We start from the raw sequence: 18,248 nt of genomic DNA on the forward strand, positions 1-18,248 counted from the left end.
CAGATCAAAGTAAATGGAACTACAAAAGTGTAAATAACTTAGTGACCAATATCTGAGATTCATTCACTCATGAACTTCTGAGCTCCAAAGCCCTTGAGAAATCCATTTGCTGTCTCTGCCATCCATAGCACATAGATCGTCTGGTAGGATCAGGCTGCCGTCACCCTGCAGCTGCTGCTGTCCTTGGTGGTCATTCCATGGTACAGGCATCTCCAAAATATTAAGGTCTACTTTGCAACTGAGCTGTACCTCCAACAGTATCTTCTCCTGAGCTCTGCGGAGAGATTTTGACCTTGCCACATGGTGCCAACTCCCAACCTCTCTGTGACCCTGCAATCCTGGACCTTCTACTGCAACTGAGGCTGCAATTCACCAATAGCCTTCCCTGGCTTCTCTCCAGGGAATCCAACCTGGCCACACAATGCCAAGCATTGAGTTCTCTCCATAATCTCCTTTATGTCTTCAAAAGCAGCATCACCTGGGAGACTCTTACATTACCAAATTCAAATTCCAGCATGAGATGCAACCTTTGCTCCCTCTAGACCATAGCATCTGAGGAAATACTTACAGATTAATGATCTTCAATAATGCTTATCTCTTCTTAATCATAGCTGGTTCTAAAACCCCAGCTGCTTGGCATCACAAATTCTTAGTTGAGTATTCTTTCAAGCTCTCACAGGACAGCCCTCTGAGTTCTGAGCACTCAACGGCTTTTCTAGCTCAAAGTTCAAAAGCTACCATAATCTTCTCCAAAACACATGGCCAGTTCTGTCACAGCAACACCCCGCTCCTGGAACCAATTTTTATCTTAAGATTTTTTTTTATTGTTGTAATAAAACAAAACTGAAAGCAACTTGGGGTGAGAAAAGATTTATTTTACCCTACACTTCCAGGTAGCAGTCCATCAATGAGGGTAGTCAGGGCATGAACTCAAGGCAGGAAACTAGAAGCAGAAACTGATGCAGAGGCCATGGAGGAATGCTGCTTCCTGGCTTGATGTTTTATTATGGTACCAGGACAACCAGACCAGAGGTGGTACCTCCCACAGTGAGCTGGGCCCTCCCACATCAATCATCAAACAAGAAAATGAACCACAGGCCAATCTTGTAGGAGAATTTTCTCAATTGTACTTTCCTCTTCCCAAGCTTATGTCAAATTGACATAAAAACTAGCCAGCCCAGAAACTAAGACAATAGACCTGAGAAGGGTACAGATAATGGAAACATCATTTGTGATGCTCATCAGAATGAAGTTTGAGACTCCTTTAAAGAATCCTCAAGGCTGTTTGATATTTTGAATTGAGAAACTGTAGTTCTGGTTATTTGTAGCAGAATAATTGCTGTGCTTAACAGGAGACCAGAACCACTAAAGGAAAACCTTTGCTTTGCTGGAACAATCGGTGCTGGTTTGCTGGTGAGAAATCAGTGGTGAATAAGAAGAGACCAGCATCATTAAAGTGAAATTATCTGGGAAATGTTTCCTCAGGATCAGCACATAGAAGCTGTGGTCCAGAGGGAGCCAAGGCTGCATCTCACACTGGCAATCAAACTTGGTATATGTAAGATACCCTGGTGGTACTGGTTCTGAAAGCATGAAGGGGTCATGAAGAGCAGTTGGTACGAAGAGAGGCTGGGAAAAACCATTGGTGTGTATCCAGCCTCAGTGGACATTGAAGGTTCATAGTGAGAGGCTTGGTGCCATGTGGAGTCCCTGCACAGAACCCAGGAAAGGCTGTCGGTGAAGGGGCAGCCCAGTAGCAGTGCAGACATCAGAATTTTGGAGATGCTAGTGCCATGTGATGATTTCAAGGACAGCAGCCCCTGTGGAAGGAACAGAGCTGATCTGAGCCTAGGAGACAAGCTGTGGCCAGTCTTAGAAGATTAATAGTCCCAGAAATCCAGCACTGAGCTTTGGGCTGTTGGATTTGAGTTTTGCTTTTATTTGATTATGATTGGGCTCTGGTTCTTCCCTTTTGGAATGAGATAGTATGTAACTTATTTTTTAATTTTACAGGAACCCCAAATTGCCGGACTTCAAACTTTTGAGTACTTTGGAGTTTTAAAGAGACTTTGAATATTTTAAGAGAATGAACTTTTAAATAATTCAAATTTTTAAGGACTGTGGGACTTGTGAAAATTGATAATCTTATATTGTGATGTTGATGTTAATGTGAGATATCGGGATGTACATGGAAGAAAAGGTGATAGTTTGACAGTACGTGTTTATGTGTCAAACTGACAAAGAGTCAGTTGTTCCGGTTTGGATTTTACGTCAAATTGTCATAGGCTGGAGTCATTTGGGAAAAGGGGACCTCAATTGAGAAAATGTGCTCATCTGTGTCTGTAGCTTTTAGGGTTTTTTGTTTGTTTATTTGTTTGTCTTGCTGCCTTTGAGTTCTTTATGGTTTCTTCTCTTAACTGTCTCCTAATGGTATCTTCTCTGCTCAGCTCAGTTGGGCTTCTGGCTCCGCATTTTCCTGCATAAACTGCTTTCTCTTCTTTAGCCCTACTCTCTAGCTCCACTCTTCTCTGACCCTACTCCAATCTCTCTCTCAGTCTCTGCTGGCTTTTTTATATCCTCTCCTGTTCCCATAAGCCCAAGAGGCAACCCACACCAAATGGAGCAACTCCTGATCAAGTGACCCCAGGATAGTATAATAAAGCAAACTGAGCAAGCCAGGAGGAGCAAGTCAGTAAGCAGTACTTCTCCACAGTTTCTGCTTAAGACCCTGCCTTGAGTTTCTATCTGGACTTCCTTTGATGGTGAACTGGGATGCAGAAGCGAAACAACCCTTTCTTCCCCAAGTTGCTTTTGGTTATGGTGTTTTATCACAGCAATAAAGAGCTAAGACAAACAAAGAAAAACAAGCAAGCAAACAAACAAAATATGCCACTATTTTTTTTTCTGTCCTAATACTGCCCCTCAGAAGCAAATTTACAAGTTGGTGCATTCCATTGGCTCTCACTTCTCTATGCCTACAGCTATATTTTTTGCCTCTGTCTAGCTTTTTTAAAATTTATTTTATTTATTTTTTTTATAAATTGCAGTTTATCCACTTTGTATCCCTGCTGTAGCCCCCTCCCTCATCCCCTCCCAGGCCCACCCTCTATCCCTTATGCCCCTCCTCAAATCTACTGATAGGGGTGGTCCTCCTCCCCTTCTCTCTGACCCTAGCTTATCAGGTTTCATCAGGACTGGCTTCATTGTCTTCCTCTGTGGCTGCTCCCCCCTCAGGGGGAGGTGATCAAAGAGCCAGTCACTGAGTTCATGTCAGAATCAGTCCCTTTTCTCATTACTAGGGAACACACTTAAAGACTGAGTTGCCATGGGCTACTTGTATGCAGAGATTATAGGTTATCTTCATGCACAGTCCTTGGTTGGAGTCTCAGAAAAGACCCCTGTGCCCATATTTTTTGGCCTGTTGCTCTCCTTGTGAAGCTCCTGTCCCTTCAAGGTCTTTCTATCTCCCCCTTCTTTCATAAGATTCCCTGCACTCTGCCCAAAGTTTGGCTATGAGTCTCAGCATCTACTTGGATACCTTGCTGGGTAGAGTGTTTCAAAGGCCCTCTGTGGTAGGCTCCTGTCCTGTTCCCTGTTTTCTTCCTCTTCTGAGGTCCATCCCATTTGCCTTTCTGAGTGAGGATTGAGCATCTTATCCAGGGTCCTTCTTCGTGATTAGCTTCTTTAGGTATACAGATTTTAGTATGTTTATCCTATATTATATGTCTAATATCTAAAATATAAGTGAGTATATATCCTGTGTGTCTTTCTGCATCTGGGATAGCTTACTCAGGATGATCTTGTCTAGTTCCCACCATTTCCTGCAAATTTTATGATTTCCTTGTTTTTAATGGCTGAGTAGTGTTCCATTGTGTAAATGTACCACAATTTCTGTATCCATTCCTCAGTTGAGGGACATCTTGGTTGTTTCCAGATTCTGACTATAACAAATAAAGCTGCTACGAACATTGCTGAGCAAATATCCTTGTATACGTGAGCTTGTTTTGGATATATGCCTAGGAGTGGTATAGCTGGATGGATCTTGAGGAAGCACTATTCCTAATTGTCTGAGAAAGCACCAGATTGATTTTCAAAGTGGTTGTGCAAGTTTACATTCCCACCAGCAATTTCTGAGCAAAGCAAATTCACCTTTCTCCACGTGTTCTCCATATTCTTCTCTCTAGCATGTTTTCTCACTTGAGTTTTTGATCTTAGCCATTCTGATGAGTGTAAGGTGAAATCTCAAGGTCATTTTGATTTGCATTTCCCTGATGACTAGGAATGTTGAGCATTTCTTTAAGTGTTTCTCTGCCACTTGATATTCCTCTATTGAGAATTCTCTGTTTAGCTCTGTACCCCATTTTTAATTGGTTTACCTGAATTTTTGCTGTTTAAATTCTTGAGTTCTTTATATATTCTGGATATTAGCCCTCTGTCAGATATAGGGTTAGTGAAGGTCCTTTCCCAATCTGTAGGCTGTCGTTTTGTTCTGACATCAGTGTCCTTTGTATTACAGAAGAGTTTCAGTTTCATGAGGTCCCATTTATTGATTGTTGATCTTAGAGCCTGTGCTGATGGTGTTCTGTGCAGGAAGTTGTCTCCTGTGCCAATGATTTCAAGGCTCTTCCCCACTTTTTCTTCCCAGAGATTTCATATGTCTGGTTTTATGTTGAGGTGTTTGATCCACTTGGACTTCAGTTTTGTGCAGGGTGATAAATATGGATCTGTTTGCATTTTTCTACATGTAGACATCCAGTTAGACTAGCGCCATTTGTTGAAGATGCTGTCTTTTTTACATTGTATGGTTTTGGCCTCTTTGTCAAAAATCAAGTATCCGTAGGTGTGTGGGTTTATTTCTGGGACCACAGCCTTTCTTGATCTCAAACTAGTTCAGCGCACCAGCGCTCAGCAGCAGCTGTTTCAGATGAAGGAAGCAGCAGTTTCATCCCCTCAGCTTCAGTATGAATAGCATCAGGCCTGTCACTAACGTGTCAGAAGCAGAACTTACACATTTCAAGAGTTCTTTGTTGAGTGGTCCTTCCTTCTTTTCATCTGGAATCTAGCTGATGTGCCTAAGAACTTCCGAGAGTTCCCAGGGACCTCTCCAGATACTGCATGACAGCCTCTTTTTTGCTTCTCCCTCCTTTAAGACTCGGTGTACACTCACTTATAGGACAGCCATCTACAGACCTAAGGAAGCCAACCAGTAAGGAGAACCCTAGGAAGGATGCTTAAATCTCATTCAGAAATGGCAAGCAAGATAGACACCAGAAGTGGTGAAAGAGAGGAAACAGGATGGAAGTCTACTATAGAGGATACTCTGAAAGGCTCTACTCAATGGGGGGTCGAAGCAGATGCAGAGACTCATTGCCAAATTTGGGCAGAGTGCTGGGAGTCTTATGGAAGAAGAGAGGGACATGGAGGGGACAGGATCCCCACAGGGAGACCAACAAAACTAAAAGATCTGAGCCCGAGGGTCCTGCAGAGACTGATGCACCAACAGAGGACCATGCATGGAGAGGAACTAGAACTCCTGCTCAGATGTGGCCAATTGGCAGCTCAGTCTCCATGTGGATCTCTGAGTGAGGGGCTGCCTCTATCTTGAACTCACTTGCCCCTGATGAAGCAGCCTTGCCAGGCCACAGAGGAAGAGTGGCCAGTCCTGATGAGACTTAACAAGCTATGGGCAGATGGCAATAGTAGAGAACTCCCCATTTCAGTGAACTAGGGGTAGGGGATAGGGAAAGAGGGAGGGAGGTTAGGACTGGGGGAAGTTGAGGGAGGCGGCTTCAATCAGGATACATAATGAATAAATTGTGAAGAAGAAAAAATAACATATATATATTTTAAAAGACTCTTCTCTAGCTCATTTGGTTTCTGAGGCACGCTTACATCTACTCCATGCTTTCTCATCTTACGCACATTTATTGCTAATAATAATGTTAACAGTTTGTCCTCGCATCAGACCTTTCTGATACGTTATCTCTTGGCATCTTGAAGAAGAAGGTGCTTTGGCCTTATTATCCCACACTCTGTTGATTAGCCTTGGAGAATGACTTGTCCTAGGTGAGGTCACACTATTCGCACGTGGCAAGGCCAGGGTTTTAATAAAGAATCAGAACTTCCACCTCCAAGATCTGAGCGTCACTTAATACTGTTAAAGTATCAGTTTTCCTCAAGCATAAAAAAAAAATAGTCCCTAATGTAAACAAAATCATAAAGGCTGGATAACTGAGAGGAGAAGAGATGCGACGCCCATCCCATCAGGACCGCCACACTGTTGGAGGTCAGCTTCTTCAGTGAACTAACAAGAAATGTCAGATATGATTGGCTTGAGGGTCCCAAGGCTCCAGCTGACCTTCTAGCTCCTGCTGGATTCCTCAGCCTCTTACTCAATGACTTCTCTCTGGGTGAGGGAAGGAGTCTCTTCTCAGGGGACTTAAATACAAGCCTTTGGTTGATTCTGAACTTGTACCTCCAGTAAAACAAAATCAAAGAGGTAAATCAGACTTTAAAGCAGAGAGCGAGAAAGGCCTTTTTCATGCCTTCCCAGGTGCCTTGGATGAGCTTGGGTGAGCCAGGCAAACACCTACTCTTGTCCCTAATGGCTCACAGCCACCTGGCCTGAGTATTTACTGTTTTTGCATGACTCCCCTTGGCAGGAAGGAGTCCCTAGCGAAGTGTAAACATCAGGGGCCAGAAGGAAAACAACAGCTCCCACAGCGCGTACAGCAGTAGCACCAACCCCAGGACCATGCCATTTTCCTTGCATCCCCATGGTTGATGAACAAGTGATGATGAGGCCCAGGAACCATCTCAGGCCCTAACCCTGCCCAAGGCACTTTGTATTATCCCTGCAAATAGTTTTCATCCAAGCTAAACAGTGCTGGGTGTGGTGCCATTCCTTGCATTGTTTACAGGTCTATGGGACTTTCCCCCATCTCAGAGGACCATGAAGGGAATAGGCTGATCTCAGACATTTCTGTTCAGTGACCATAGGGCATTACAAGAGCCAAAGCCTGAGAAGATCAACCCTTCCCCCAAGCCACTGAGCTTTAAGGACAGGGATGGGGTTCAAGAGAAGGAGGGACAGGAAATGGAAATTCAGTCTGGCTAAGTCTAAACCTCATTTAAAATATATTTTGGTAAGGCTCCAGTTATACTTCTCAACAGGGCATTTTTCTTTCTTCCTTTCTTTTTTTTCCTACAGTGCTCTAAATGTAAAAGTTGGAAAGAGGATTCAAATGAAAATAGTCTAGTGATACCTAAAGCCTAAAATAAGCTCAAAATGATCCTAATTATTTAAATACCTCAGGCTAAGTGAAGTCCGGATGCTTTGTAAGGGCAAATGTGACTCAACCTTCTCACTCACAAGAAAGCTCCATAGGGCACCCAAAAGGGGGCAATGGGCCACATCTCAAGTGTGCCACCATCTAATCCCATGTCTCTAAGTATGGTCAGCGGTCACACGAAGACAGAGAGGCCAACCCTGGCCCTCCACAGACTTGTTTGGCAACTACTGTACAAAGCTGCCTGAAAAAACAAGGGCCACGTAGTCTGCCCGTGCCGGGTGTTGGGGAGGGTGGGTGTTCACGCAACTTGCCGGCACATTATTGTCCACGCCTACTCTCTGTTCTCTTCATGACTTTTATATACCCAAATGTCTTGCTCTTCATCATTCACTGCCTTTTTGGGTTTGTTTGTTTGTTTTTGTTTAGTTTTATTTTGCAGGGGATGGGGGAATTGAACCCATGGCCTCTACACACCTCATCTTCTTTTTGCTTTATCTGTTTTGAAACAAGGCCCTATTTCCTTAAGTTGCTCAGCATGGATAGATAGCCTTGAACTCATACTCTTCCTGACCAACCCCTCACATAGACTACCTTGGATTATAGGCCTGTGCATTAGACCTGACTCATAGTTTTCGTTGAAACTCCGTTTCTGATTCTAGGCTTTTATGGAGACTTCCCAAAGAATATTTGGCTCACTATTACCCAGAAAGACCAACATCAGAAAGAAGTTCTGAGAACAAATCAAGGGATAAATGAGCACCAAGCTCCCTTCCAGGAAGTCACTGGAATCCTTGGAGCTGAGAAGTCTTGGAGTAGCCAAGCTGATACACTTGTGTCCCTCAGTCCCTTGGGATTCTCATGACTAGTTTGATAACACAAGCCATTTATTTTCAGATATTACCTATTAATAACCCCAAATGCAGCTTAGAGGATGATGATGGTAGTGATCATGGTGATGATGAGGAGGAGGAGGAGGAAGACATGGTGAAGATGTCCATCAATTAAATCCTCCTCGAATGTCAGGCATAGACATTTAATTCCCAAGCAATCAAATGAGACAAATGGCAGAGCCAGACAATGAGACCAAGGAGAGTATTTCACCCCAATTGCCATAGCTAGTAGTTGCAGATCTGACCTGTAAAACAAGATTGGGCATATAATCTCACTTTAAAGACCCTTTCCTAATCTCTGCACATATGAGCCCATGTTATGACATCACCCAGGGGCTCAGACTGGAGAGGCTGACCTCTACCCTATATGGCAGAGTTTAGAATTGGATTGGAGGGCAGCCATCCAGTATGTGGCTAACAGCAGCCCATAAAATAGTATATCTATACCCTTTCTCTGCACAGAATATGTAAGAGATGGGGCAATTTGAGCCACCATGGCTCCACCAGGCAGCAGCCAAGAGAAGTTTGGAACAGGCCCTTGTAATGAATTTGCCCCGTTTCCCACCTCCAGAGCCTAGCATTCTTGGTGCTCAAAGCTGTTTAGGCTGCCTGGCTTCTCACTAAGGGAAACCTGTTGTGGTGCCTGTTGCTATAAACACATTTTCAATTTGCATAAGTATGTGACATTGTAAACGTTCCTGAGAGATCTTATCCGCATTGTTGGCATCGGGCCCACTGAAAACCAGGTAGATGCGCAGACAATGTGTATGCTATTTGATTAAGGGGGGGGGGGGAGACAAAGCTTGCTTCTGCTCCCTGTAATGGGGAGTTGGGGCAAGAAGTGGAGCGTGTACCCAGCCCAGCGAGTGTAGCTTGCTTTGTTTTCCTTTCAAATTATTTAAGAGTTATTTTTCTTGTACCTCCTAAGCCACCTGTCACACTTGAAAAGAAGGAGTGGGACTATTGAGATTACATAAATGGATTTGTGCTTTGGAACAGCAGATGTGAGCATAGCAGCCTCAGAACAGGAGGAAGTTTACAGATACACCGTGTCGACAGGTGACATCTTGCAGGAATCTGAGGCTGGTGACCTACACAGGACACTGACAGTCCAGCAAGAGGCAGACCAGGACTGGACTTCCAGAGCCAGGCTCCCTGTCACATTCCCAAACACTCCAGGCAAGTAAGCATGCCCCCACTCCTTAGACAGTAAAATGTACATACATTACTGCTTCTACGCAGATCTGACTCCTTTGGCATCAGAGCTAACCAAGCCTTGAGTCCTGGCCTCTCTGAAGTCCTGTCTAGCCTCTCCAGCTCCTGGTATTACCCAGCCCTTCAGGGCCAGCAGCCCTGAGCTAATGGAACTGGTGTGCTTTGTAATATAGTTTCTTTGAACTTCTAAACTCCCCTAATGAAGTAGGTGTTATTATCTCCTGCTATTTGGATGCGGAAATTAAGGCAAATAATGTGCCCCAATTACACAGCTGGAAGGCAGACTGAGATTAAGCCTAGGCTCTGCTGAGTGGGAGGTTTGGTTTTACCCACTTTGTGGGCTTTTGGAGAAACAGAGTACACAGGAAGTTCCTTTGCCCACAGTGGCGCTTGGTGAAGCCAGGTCCTACCCCCTGATATCTACGTGAGTCTTCCATCTCCTCACCTACAACCAGTAGAAAGAGATCCGACCACGTGCCGGTTTACTGTACTTTCATTTACTCCCAATAGCCTTTGTCTGAGAGGGGCTTGAACATCAGTTCCATTCACAACAGCACCCCATGCCAAATTGACAAAGAGGGAGGTTGGCCCTGTTTTGTCTCAGAGCCAGGTATAAAAAATTCTCTATCCTGTCACCATCCTAGATGACCACGGTTCTTGTGATGGCTGCTTGCCCCAACCCATTGATCTCCCTGGATATACCAAGAGCTCCGCGACCCAACAGTTACTCAGCAGGACTCATTAAAGCAGCAGGACTCACTACAACGGAGGGCTGTAGTGAAAGGGTAGAGAGAAACCCAAGAAACCCAGGAAGCCGTGGGCCGGGGCCGGTATGGACGTCCTCTGCAGGAACTGTAGCTTGCGCCACGGGTTCACTGCAGGACTTCCCATCCTCACCATAGGCGAGAGGGCAGAGCCAAGCGAGGACACTAACAATTCATCAGAAAAACCAGTCTCTCTTTTCTACTCCCATATTCGCTGACAGTGGCCTCCAGGCAGGGCGCCTCAGCCTGGAGCACCAGTGGGGTATCCAGTGGCAGAGGAGTGTGAGCCTGGGAGTGGCAACCACAGGTCCACGGAGTTGGTGTCCAGGCTAATGGAAGTGAGGAGATAATGGGGAGAGAGGAAATTAGTGTTTACTGAGCACATGCTATCTGCCAAGAACTTGACAGCTATAATCTTATTTAATCCTCACAGAAATCCTACGAGGTAGGAATTATTATCCCTTTTGTGCCAATGAGGAAACGGAGGGTCAGTAAGGTTAGGTTACTTCCCTGGGGTCACATGACTCCTGGGGTGGAGCCAGAGTTGAACCGTGTATCTTTTGATTCCAAATTGTATGGCCTTCCTGTGAGCACTAGTGACCTATGAGATCAACTCCAAAGTGCCGATTCTGTTGCTTGTGCATGTCCCCTGGTGAAGCTCAATTTTGTAGCATCCTATGGTGCAAATGGGATAAATGTAGGGCGAGTGTCCCAGGGCCAGTGGCCTAAGTGAAGTGTGCATATAGACTGCTTGGAGCAAAGCTCAGCCACTCACAGACTGTCTAAGTCCTAGAAAAAAGCCACCTTTGCTTTCCTCCACGGGCCTGTTTTGTGCCTCAGTTTCCTCACCTGTAAAATGACTGGTGATGGAGGAAAGCAAAGGTTGCTATTTTGGACTGTATGATGCCTAATCTTTCCAGCAGGATGCCCTATTCTGCTAATAGACACTTGGTTTAAATTCATCCTACTACCTCCCCCTGTCCGTTCCCCATGTTTAACCTACCTTGTCTGGTTCTTGGGGCGGGGCTGCATAATCCTCCACTCCATCCTGCCCCCACCTCCCTCCCGAAAGCCTGCAGTCCTGCGTTTTGCCGTTGGGTGATTACCTTAGATTTCCCCTGCCAATTTGAACTCTGCACTTCTCCCAAGGTCAGGTGGGACCTCGACTTGTCCATAAAAATCACACAGGCAGCCTCGCCTTGGGCTATCTTTCCTTCCCATAAATTCTCCCAGCTGTTCAGCCCACCCTGAGTCACACAGTGGCGAAATGGCTTCTACCATCTTCCTGAAGTCTGTTTGATTCACTCAGTTCCCTGAAAGTCTACTGCCCAAGCATGAGGACCTTGTTTCTCCTTCCTTGGAGCTGAAGGGATGCTAGCAAGGTCCTGGATTCACGCTTGGTCATTTCTTTCATTATAGTGGTTGGGTTCCCCGCTAGTGCTTCTCTGTAGGAATCTGAGGACTAGGGAACTGGGTTCCAGATCATGTCTTCTCTCATGGATTTCTCAGGGAAAGGAGGGAACCAGTTGGGTAACATGACCTGGGCGTTGCTGAGTGAAGTGTGTTCTGTCTGTGAGGTACTAAGGTAGCTTCTCCTGCCTGGAGAATGGGGAACACTGCTTCGTGGAGTTCAGGGGTGCCAGCGTGGAACAGAATCGGGAGGGGCAAAGGAAGAAGAGGCAGTGTGGACTGACTTCTCTGAAGACACACTCAAGAGTGTCTGGGGGAACGGAACTGTGCTGGCAGTGAGGATGTGGAGTAAGCGGGGTGGCAGCAGGCCTGTATCCCAGGTAGAAATGAGGAACTGAAGAGCTGCCGAGTGCAAAAAAGAGCCGTCTTTATTTTGTATTATAAAATGTATTTTTTTAAAGTGCAATTGTTCTCCATGTGTATTTTTAAATTCATTTGATTATTTTTTTTTAAAACATCTTTACTTGCTAAAATAAGGATTCAGCTTGATGTAGGGGACGTTACCAGGCCAAGATTCTTACAAGCACAGCTGGTTCTCCACCGGAATGGAGCGCCTCCCGCCCCTCCCTCCACAGGTCCCTCCTCCCTTCCACACACTGTTTGTGGTCCCACCTATCCATGGTTCCCTTTAGGACGAGGCTCCAGTGGTTCTGTTTTATCATTAACCGTTGGTACCGCCCTCTCACTGTGCTGGTGTACATTAATATCCATTGTAGATGTGTAAGTATGGGACAGGCGTTGTATATGTAAGGTTCTGACCTGTAAGACAGTCCATGCACCCCGCCGAGAATCTCAGAATGTGTCCCCATGGATAAAGGGACCCACTGGAACCAGAAACAAGACAATGTGGACCTAACTCTCCCAAGGGACAGGACTAGGGCAGAAGACTTGCCTGTGCCTTCAGAAATGCCCTGCGGGGGCAGTGACTTGTTCCAGTGACTCTGATCCCTGTTTTCTCCTGTGGGATCCCACCCTCACCCCTCTTCTTTGTGTCCCTCCCCCCCTTCCAGCAGCTTCCATGGCTGCCCCTCCCTCCCAGGGAGCACTGGAATGTGTCCTCCCTTCCTCCCTCCCAGAAGTGCTCAGGGCTTATCGCTGATCTCCTGTCTTTCAAAGCCAGGGCTGACAACTGTGATTTCTCATCTCCAGGTGCAAAGGAAATTGCCCTGTGTAAGTGTCTGCACGTCTCAGGCCCTCACCCCCAGGGTTGCTCACAGCCCTGTCAACAGAACCTGCACTAATGAGATTAAAGTTGGAACTTTCATATATATATATATATATATATATATATATATATATATATATGTGTGTGTGTGTGTGTGTGTGTGTGTATACACATAAACATACAACATATATATTTCCCATAGATCCGTCCAGAATTTGTACCATGAGTACCTGCCTGAATTGCTGGGATACTAATTTTGAATCTTGGAGTGTCCCTTTCAGGGCATTATAGTCATATTCTGGAAACAAGAGGAGCAGTGGAGCAGCCCCAAGACAAGTGTACATAAGGATGTGTGTGGGGTAGGCCTGGCCAGGCGGGCATCCCAGGGCAAAGGTCAGGAAGGTCTTGTAGGAGGGTGACATTAATTCCTGTAAATTGGTTCTTCTTTTAATTGGAAGTTTCCTTCACAGATGGCTTGTTTTGGGTCTCACAGGAGTAATCAGGTGGGAGTGATCAAAACGAAATTCAGTGCTGGAGAGACGTCTGAAAGCTTAAAAGGTTTATTGTTTTTGCAGAGGACTCAGCATCCAGCACCCATATCAGGCAGCTCACAACCACCTGTTACTCCAGAGGATCTAACACCCTCTTCTGACACAGCAGGCACTTGCATGCATGAGGTGTGTGTAAGCTCACATAGTCACATGCACATACATGTAAATAAAAATAGGTAAATTAACGCAAAATGAGATACAAAAGCATCCAGAAGCAGGAGAGAGTAGAAACCCTGGAGTTACATGGAGAGAGTGAGACCAATAGGAAATGATGACAGAGGTGAGCTGAAACGGGTACCAGTCTCTGGACAACAGGGCAAAGGTGTTGATGTGGCCAGACAGGACTAGGAGGTGAGTTCACTGCCTTCAAAGTGGCCCGTCACCTACAAAACAAAGCTTGAAGAAAGAGCGGAGACTCAAATTCTTACTTGTACTGATTTGGGACTAATTTTCCATCCTTTGAACCTGTTTCCTCAGAGAAAAATGAGTGTGGCGTTCCTTAGGCTCCTTCAGGTTCCAAATTGTTTTTTTAGGGCATGAACTGTGATGGTCTTGTTCTGCTGTGTGAACTCCCTGAAACGTGGCCTGGAACTATAGCCTAAGCAGTGCATTAGATCCCTAGAGTCGGCAGGGACCCAGCTGCAAACACAACTACAACAGCCCATGGGGAAGCCAGAACAGCCTGGAGCGACAGGGGACATCCTGCAAACCAATGATAGAGAACAAACTGTGCTACCCAAGGCGACCCTACAGGCTTCATGTGCAGCATGATTAATTGTAGAAAATATATCTGTTTTTCCATTACTACAACAAAACACCCATCAGTGAGTTATTTATAAGGAAAAGCCCAAAAACATAAGGTTGACATCTGTTCAGCCCCTGGGAAGGGTTCTGTGCCACTCCTACTCATGCAGGAGAGCAGGTGAGCAAGCAGACATGTGTGGGATTACCAAGCGCATGGGTAGGCTTGCTTTGTAATAATCTGATCTGGAGGTCATCGGTCCAGTCCCAAGAGAGTGAGCACTCACACAAGAAAGCCACCAGTCCTTTCCAAACTTCAAGGTGTGTTTGCCAATAGCAGAAAGATCAGCTAGCTTTATAAGGATCTACACATACTTCACATTCACTTCCGAGTCTTTGGTTCTATCCTCTTTCCGTTTCCCTTTAAACCTTTTGCCTTTCTATTCGTGGACAAAGGTCCTCCTCCATGATACTTTATTGGTGATGACTGCTATTGTCAATGAGGCAGAAGGAATGCATGTGTCTCCTTGTAGCCTAACCCCATGGTGTAGAATACTTGTGTTTAGATGAAGACATCTTTGTTGCCTGCCAGAGTGTCAAGATGCTGAGCAAAAGTCAGTAGGGAGTGGACCCATGCTTTCACAGAGGTGAACCTTGAAGACATTATACTAAGTGCATAAACCAGTCATATAACATTACTGGATATCACTCCCATGGGGTACCCAAGGCATCAAGTTTACATAGACTATAGAATGGTGGTTTCCATATTGGGGAGAGGGTGAGGGGACTATTCAAAGGTTTAGTTGGAAAATAAAGGTACCCTGGAGATTCTATGCTCACATGTGAACATGCTTACTGCTGAGAACTGTACAACTTGGAGTAGCACGTTTGATGTCCTGTGCACTTCACCACAAAAAAAAAACAACAAAAAACCCACAAAAATGATTTCCCCTCCTCCTCCTCGTTGCTCTCCTCCTCCTTCCTTTCCTCTTCCTTCTTTTCCACTTCCTTCTCATCCTTTTCCTCCTCTCCCCCCTCCTCCTCCTCTACTGGGCTTCTTAGCCAATTTGTCCACTCCTAGAAGTGTACTAATCTTCCTTGATTTTTTAGTTTTCAACAGGCCTAGTGAGTTTACTTGTGCAGACTTAAGAGGTAGCTGTGGATATGTCAGTACTCCACTTTGCTTTCAAGTTTCAGCAATATTTTTGTATGGCACTTATCCATGGGTTCTGGATGTCACTCAGTAGCATGAGAAGAAGGTGGTGAGCCTGTGGTCTAGCTAACTTAGGTTAAGGGGAGGTGAAATATTGGGAAGTGAAGTAAAAAGATAAAAATAACTGGGACCAACAGGAGTATGCATTATGGACCACTGCCTAAGAAAAGAATGGGGCAATGGAGAGGGAAGTGGTGAGTGGGAGTTACAGACCTCATGTGAGCCCTTCCCACTGGGGGTTGCCAGTTCCACCTGTGAGTGACTCATAGGAACCATGGATGTTGAAGCTTCACTGACACCTCAGGAAAGTAAGCTCTCCTATCTCCTTTACTGACTCTTACTCTGTCACTTTCCACCAACTCCTATTGGCAGAAGAAGCTGGGGTGGCAGGAGTACCCTGCTAATTAATCACCCTTGGCCTGTGAGCACAGGTGTGCCTTAGTAAAGATTTCCATGCTTGGGGAAGTACATGCTTTGGGTTGTAATGGCTTCTCTGCTGGTCCAGGTTCTGAGAACCTCTCTACCCAGAACAATTTTGTGACACCAGCTCCTTTCAGAACAACAATTCACACTCCTCAGACACCAACTTCCCAGCAGGAAGTGATCTTGGAAATCACTTGGAAGCACTCCTTAAAGGTCAGAGTCAGGGCTCAGGAGATGGCTCAGAGGTTCAGAGCACTGGCTGCTCTTCCAGAGGACCCAGGTTGGATTCCCAGCACCCACACAATACTTTACAACTATCTGTAACTCCAATTCCAGGGGACCTGACACCGTCCTCTGGTCTCCACAGGCACTGCACAAGCATGGTGCTTAGACACACATATGCTCAGTCATGCACATAAAATAAAAGTCAATAAACTCTCAATTAAAAAAATCAGTATGATTTTGCTGGTATGTACACTGTATGGACTGTCATTCCCAGGACTTCAACATTTGCAGCTGTACTGAATATTATCCACTCTTAGGTGTATGCCCCAGGAAATGAGAATGCCTGTCTAGCTCCAGCCCCAGATTCATCTTATTAAGGTGGATTAATGATGGTTTTTTGTTTGTTTGTTTGTTTTGTTTTTTTCAGGAAGAAGGTGACATTTGCCTTCTGCTCAGGCAGTTTGATTAGGGTGTCCTGATACTTCACTACTGGGTGACCTCAACTCAGAGCCATGCATGAATAAAGTCCCCACCTGCTTTTTATTTGGGGTTAGGATCCCTAACCCCTAACCTCCATATCCTGGAGAAGGTCATCAAGGGAATGCTAGTATAGAGACCAAAGCAAAAGAACTGAAGCAGAATAAATTAATTAAGTATATATGTTCTTGTTAAGCCTCAAAAGATGCCTAAGTCCCATTTTGGACACAGCCAGCAAAGAGTGTTTGGGAAAAGACATGCTAGCTAAGGAGTAGGGGTCAGTTTCCTTGCCAACAACACCCTGATACTCCTGCTGAAAGCTGAGGAGTTTTCTGATCCATGCTCAATGGCTGGGCATCGTGAAGGACACCATGGCTAAGCGGAGTCTGGGACTTGGTCTTACAGATGTAGTTTGTAGAGAAGACGAGATGCGCACTCATGAGCATGAGTTCAAAGGAAGACAGTTCATAACCTGGCTGCACCCCTGAGCCTTTGCAGGAGAATAAGCGTTCCTGTGCTCTCTGCACTAGGGTCATCCTTACTCCTTATCCTTGTAAGTATCGCGCTGTCAATGCCTGGTCTTCCCTGATGCTATTTGTTTTGGAAATGGATTGTCCTCTAAAGGCTCATGTGTTCGGTCATTGTGGGACCTGGGACCCTTATTCTTCCACTCATAGTTGCTTTCTACCCATAAAATGAACAGTTTGCTTCATCATGTGTTCCCATCATAATAAACTTCAGGTCCCCAGTCTGGCCATTTGGGGAATAAAAACAGTAGGTCTTGCCTGATCATGAACCAAAACCTCCAAATCATGAACCAAAATGACCCTTTCATTGTTGTAAGTTGACTGTCTTGGACTTCTGTTACAGTGATGGCTGACTATCACTTCTAGATCACAGGCTCCTTGAGGTACGACTGAGCCTCTCTGCTCTGTCATTGAGTGATAGCATGGAACAGTCAGTGAACATGGCACATTCTGAATGGTTGGAAGAAATTTATATTGTGAGCTTGAACCTCTCTTGGTCTTTGCACTTCATAAGAGAATTTAGGGCAGACCTTCCCAGAGTGGCTGAGACTTGGGGGGGTCCTGCATAATATGGAATAGTGGAGAGTAGAAGACACAGAGCCGGGGATCTGGAGGTAGAGAGAGCAGTGGTTGAGAACAGGAACTTCCCAGACAGGGTTGTGGGCTGAACGTTCACATGTGCTGAGTTCACTTCCAAGAGGCATTGATGATGCTGTAGAAGGATGACAGGTGGGAAGGAGAAAGAACGGGAAGGTTGTTTCACCAATCTTTTCTTTTTGTCACTAGCTGCTCACTCACCTCAAGGTCAGTCTGAGGCCCACTGTAGCCCAAGGCCTGGAGTTCAGCGTAGGATGTGGGCTCTGGCCAATGGAACTTTATACTTGGCCAAACCTGGAACAGCAGGGGAAGGAACAGTTTCCATCTGGAAGGATGGCCATCTCCACATTGCTACAAGTGGACCTCCAAGTGATGGAGACCTAAGTCTCATTACAGGAGATCCCAAATCAAGAAAAAGAGCAAGACCCTTTGCTTAGATAGTAGGGACTTGGACCTCACAGAAAGACTCCCTCCATCTATGACCTGCATCCCTGCCCATGACTGAGTAGCTCATCCCCTTCTGCCCTCTGTCTGAAGTAGCCTTGTAGCTTGTCCCATGGCAAAGTAGCAGACAGACATAACACCACTCAGGCAGAGGCATCTACTATCTCTGGCCCAACATCAGCCAGCTGTGTTACCTAGGACACAGCAGTCTTTAGTCCTGTGCCTGGAATCAAGATAATATGCAGCAAATGTAC

Source organism: Meriones unguiculatus, chromosome 1 (assembly GCF_030254825.1).
Source record: "Meriones unguiculatus strain TT.TT164.6M chromosome 1, Bangor_MerUng_6.1, whole genome shotgun sequence".
In the NCBI taxonomy this organism is placed as follows: domain Eukaryota; kingdom Metazoa; phylum Chordata; class Mammalia; order Rodentia; family Muridae; genus Meriones; species Meriones unguiculatus.